The sequence below is a fragment of the Pocillopora damicornis genome, chromosome 2, assembly GCF_964200805.1.
Source record: "Pocillopora damicornis chromosome 2, jaPocDami1.2, whole genome shotgun sequence".
NCBI lineage: Eukaryota > Metazoa > Cnidaria > Anthozoa > Scleractinia > Pocilloporidae > Pocillopora > Pocillopora damicornis.
The window spans coordinates 1845326-1850949 of NC_142671.1; the positions used below are offsets into that span (position 1 = coordinate 1845326).

The 5624-nt window shown below is 38.7% G+C and overlaps 1 non-coding gene across 1 annotated transcript; it reads right to left on the reverse strand.

The window, feature by feature from the left end:
* Positions 1-4015: 4015 nt before the first annotated feature.
* On the reverse strand, positions 4016-4089 carry Trnas-aga (transfer RNA serine (anticodon AGA)). Its single transcript has one exon. It is a non-coding gene; the product is annotated as a tRNA-Ser (tRNA).
* Positions 4090-5624: the final 1535 nt, after the last annotated feature.

Genomic DNA, 5624 nt, shown 5'->3' on the forward strand with positions numbered 1-5624 from the left:
CTTTTCTTCTATCAACCTCCTACCTTGGTTTTCTACATGGAATGAAATGACTTATGTTGGGGGCGAAGTAACTTATTCGATGGAAAGATCTAACTTTCGATTGTAGCGATCTAACTATTGGTTGGAGCGACCTAACCATGTTGCGACCTAACCATGGTGCGATATAACCGTAACTCTCTTATTCCTACTAGAAGACTTTATAATATTTGGAATTAATTGATTTTTTTCTCAAGACGTGAGCTCGGGACGCCTGTCACACCATCAGGGCATCTTGAGCGCATTTACAAAAGCAAACTTCGCTTTAAAATAATGTTTGAATTTCTTAAAATAGTTGCCTTTAAGATAAAGGAAGCTTTACTCATCCATTCGTTGGCGGAAAATAATGGTTAGAGATGAAAAACACCAACACCTTCACGTAACATAGATTAGGGTTTTGTGAAGCGTTGGCTAAACATCGGGTACGGTTTGAGCTTTGAATTGGATCTCTCAATTAAGCAATCAAGCGTAACACCCAGTTCACGACGCCACTAATGATACAGATAATTTAATTCCGATCATTCTCTTTGATTGACTAAGGGCCTCTTCTTATGAGCCCAATTTCCGAGATCTCGATTTTTCCAACAATCTCGAGAACCGGGCCGAGAATTTTTTTCCCAAGAACACCGGTTCGGCTGCCGGGATGAATCTTTTCCAACTACGCTATTTGTTCCTTAAATGTCACCGCAAACACTAGTCTCCGCCACTGTCAGTCTCGTATCAAATCTGTTACGCATCAAGTAAGTTCGCACGAACTCCATCATACTTGAATATGTATTCAAAATTTTAATCATGTCAGAGACCCCGTCTTCTCTGAGACTAAAGAGAAACTAACCGACCCTGACGTAAGGTATTGTCATTTGGCCACTACCGTGACCTGAACCTAATTATCTGTCTCAGCAAGATATTGAAATCAACATTGTGAAACTTTCTACAGTAGCTTTTTCATTTCAACTAAGTTCAAATGAAAATTTTTTCCTCAAACCAGACATCTGTCTACTAACATCTGATAGTATGGAGGTAGTTGCGAGGATTTATCTGAAGTCTAGACTAGAAAAACCTTGGCTCTAAGTCAGTGAGCTGCTGCATAACGTAACTAGATAATCAGACATCAAACCCCGCAAATCAAGCGACCTTACAAGTTTGGCCTCTCTCTTGCGTTCAGAGAGCAGAAACGCGTTTTAAAAGGATGTATGAAAACGGCCAACCATTAAGTATAAACATCCTATATCCCTTCTTCTTTATATCTGTTAATTCACAGTGTTCGTTTTTGAGCCATTTAAGCGAACAGAAAAATGATTAGGAAGTTCAAAATGGTCAGGGCCTACAAAAAACGTTTGAACTTGATTTGAAAAAAACAATTTATAAGACACTCTAAGCACAAGGACCATCTGTTAGCTGTTTTGTGCATCCAATTTACCGAAAGCTGCATAGCTATTAGATCTTCTTAAAGAACTGATTTAATGAACGTCAGTCGGGCATGACAAAGTGATTATCAACCAAAGAATAACCAAACTTTGCTTGCACTCTTAAATTATGGATGCATTATGATTTGAATTGATGAGAACTCTTGCTGTAGCCTTGGCCTTGAGAAAGAAAAACTAACAGAAAAACACCTTCAATAAAAAAATAAGTATCTTAATGGCCACAAAACAGGGATAGATTGGCTGGGAATATTTTCGTTTTTTCCCAAGGGCTATATTTAGTGCCGATTTTGCCACTCCTCATTGATTCTGTATAACTGGAGCAATTACGCAAATTGTCAATTGATTTCAAGGTCAGGTGATCAAGCCTAGTCTTTAATAGGGAATATATCAAAGACCGGGCCATGTTTCGAGCCCAGCTGAGCACAATTTTACCGGCAATCACAACAAGGTTAAAATTTTTGATCCAAGCTTTTGGATAGATAATTTTTTCTCGAAAATGTTAAACAGATTAAGGAGACTAACATTCCACTGAGGAACTGAAGTAAACAAAAATTCCAATAGCTTTGCTCTTGGTTTAATCAATTTAATCTTTATTTCTGAAAGATGAATAATTAAGTTAGTCTTCTCATCATCGCCAATATTTTTGAAAAGCCGTTCTATTTCATTTGTTCTATTTCGTCATGTTCGTTATTCTAACTTAAAAGGGCAAATAGTTCACCATCTTCTACTGAAACTTATCTCTATTTAAATAGTGGCAACGAAAGATACAAATCTACAGCAAATTTGCATAAAAGTAAAAGCTTGAATATTTGTATACAAACAAAGCACAGCATGATTGTATAAACGTATTTGCCTTTTACATATCATTGTTTTCATAAAATGTATGTACTTAATTTCGAACAATCAAGCATTTTAATGCTGGTTGTACATCACTCTTGATTGCCTCACCTTGAAAATCAATGATCTTGTTTGCGTAATTGATCTAAATTAGGAAGAACCACACTATGTTAGAAAATCGGCTAAAACTGTAGCGCTTAGCTCCAGCAACCACCTCTGTGACATGCAGAACATATCATTACTTTATCCTCGTTTCTCTACTGACAGTGTTCGTGTTCTCTACGAAACAATCATTTTAAGGATCAAATCAATCGTTTTGGATGAGTTTCAATAACCTCTGCTTTCATTTTCACTTGGACCACACATTGAGCGCATCCGTCTATCTACATCCGGCTCTCGTTTGTTTTCTGCTTTCTGTAAAGCTCGCGGCTAATCAAAATGAACAACACTTCAATTGACTTCGATAATGGACTTCCTCCGTTTTTATAGAGCCTAGTCTAACGCGAGCAGGGCTGGCTGAATTCGTGTAGGTTGAAAAACCCAAGAAACAGTCAGAGGGACTTGCACCATATTCCAAATTTTTTTCAAACAAGAGGTTATACGGAACTTATATTCTGGCCGGATTTGCGGTTCTGAGGGAACGAATTGAAGGCCTCGCAGTGTTCAGCAAAATTGCTGTTGAGTGCTTTTCATTGTTAACATAACAAGGATCGAGAGTTATGGACATTTAGACTTTGGAAAGAGTTGATACCATAACAAATTGGAAATACTTGCTAGATGAAATGCGGGACTAACGTAAGTACCGCGGCAAAGTCACCAGAAAAGGAATAAGTCAATTTGTGACTTAGCTTGAGTCCCGGAGAAATCCAGAATGATGGTAACTATCAAAATCCGCAGAATAATAAACGCATACCTCGGGCGTTCTACAAAACCAGTACAAAGGGCCTGTTTACATGGAGGTGGGACACCCTAGCTTGGTGAGGTAACCCGCCTAGGTGGGGTAGCCCGCCTGCCCATATTATTACTAATTTTATTTTGATTACGTTTACATGATAGGTTGGGTGACACGCGGGTTGCCCGGTCTGCCAGGTAGGGTAACCCTTTCAGTTGGGGTGACAATTTGCCATGTAAACGTGTCGAAGTGGGGTAACCCACCTAGCCGGGGTTGCGTTTATGACAAAAAGCTCAAAAGCGAAACATGTATGTTTTAAAACTTTGTATATTTCCTAGTCGTGTTATAGCAGGAATAACCAGAAACCCGCAACAGACACACAAGGAGTGTAAAATGTTCACATTTCGGAATATTTAGCGTTGTAAATCAACCATAGTTGGTTTCCCAAACTATTCCGTATAACGTATAAAGTCAACGGTTCCTCGCGAAGCCAAACACCGCGTAATACACTGCGTAACGCTTTCGTGAAAAAATGTATAAGTGTCCGAGAATTAATCTTTCGTCTTTTCGAGAAGTGAGCTTGGGACGCCACTGCTCAAACTCCTTAATTGCAAGCGCAACAGCAACCTCAAGAAACCTCACCCCAGCACCCCGGGGTTGTAAGATTGCATATAAACGCGTTTTATTTTTCGACCACGGCTAGGCGGGTTACCTCAATTACCTGGGGTCCCCCACCTCAATGTAAACAGGCCCTAAATGGAATACTATGTTTATTAAATTTCCGTTGAAATAAGAAATTTTTGGAGAACTCGGAAAAAATCCGAGCCCCAGATGGGATTTGAACCCACGACCCTCCGTGATCTAGTCGGATGCTCTAACCACTGAGCTACTGGAGACTCTATGGTGAGCAAGGGTCAATTTTATGGGTCTTGACTGGAACCGCATCACGCGGTTACACAGCCAAGTAATTGGTGCGAACTCTCTAACAGCATCACGCTGTCACATTAAAGCATAACAAGAAAATTATTAAATTTCCGGTTGCAAAATTAATCAAATTTTAAGGCTGTGATTCAAATCTTTCTCTGCCTCCCCGATTTTTCATTTATATGTCAGGTTTCGCCTCACAGTCGCTCAAAAACTATTTGCATTTGAATGCGATGATCTTTGTTTACAAGGGTTTTTTCCCGCTTACATCTGATAACAGACCTCTGAAGTTTTCTAGCTCGGAACTATAAAGGCCAGAAGGCATTTTATGGACCGCAAGTTTTTCGACTGATTGAAATTAAAGATACATGGCAGTGACCTGCACAAGTTTTTTTTTTTTTTGTCAGAAACGTATGGCATTTTCGTCCGCTCATGTAATCATCGCTAATATTTACATAAGATGTTTAAATTAATCAATCAGCCAATAAACTTTAACTGTTCCCATGGCTGTATTTTTTGATCAGTACGTTAACAATTGAAACGATTCATCGTATTAGGTTTATGCTTTAAATGAATATTTTAAAGTTTACTCCTACGGTGGAAAAACCAGGCCGAATTTCTGATTCTGGCTCGTTTACGACCAGAATAAAAAATCATCCATACAAATACAAAAAGCTTTAAAGACTTCATTTATTTACTGTACAGCATTTATCTCAACGTTTGCTCAAAACGTTCAGAATTGACTTTAAAATAAATCATTTAGAATAGAGTCGACTTAACGTAATTATAATTAATGTCTCTAGAAAGTTGTTTTTAAATCTAAAACTGACAGCATGATCACATGTAGTTCAACGGTTTAAGCTTCAGCTTTACCAAACAAATTTTGCGTTTTGTTTTCATCAAAAGACTCATCAAATCAATCACGTTGCCTGATAACCCCCCGAGAACATCATAGAGTCTTGTAAGAGGATCTCGTAAATTATTTCATACAAACAATTGTTTCACGACACAAAAAATCTTCCCGAAGAAAAATTGCCGGTTCCGATAAAAGAATGCTCTTGGAAAAGTCTGCTGGTCTGATTTTCATTTCAGATGTTTTGGGGTCGTTGTTTTTAGCTTTAGGGGTTAATTTTGCCCAGTAAATTGTGCAATTACTTCCAGGATGAGGACAGATACGATGCCGTTAAGATTTGAGTTAACAGTACAAACTCCATCAATGTACAGGTACCACCAGCCTTCCCCCATTATTCCGTGCACAATCATGATCAGCTGTAAATCTATTCCACGTACTAAATAACGTGCCATTATGACCGGAGAGGGAATCTCCAACAGTAGCAGCTGCACAAAAAAAGAGAGGAATAAAAAGTAAACTTAAGGAGGCTCCATAGGGTTTTTGTTCAATGTTGGCGCGCGCGCCAGCGCTTTGTTTTTCTAGAAATTTTTTATGTTTTCGCTTTTCTGGGTTGCTAAAAGCTATCAAAAGGGCGATAAGCAACGTTCGGACTATC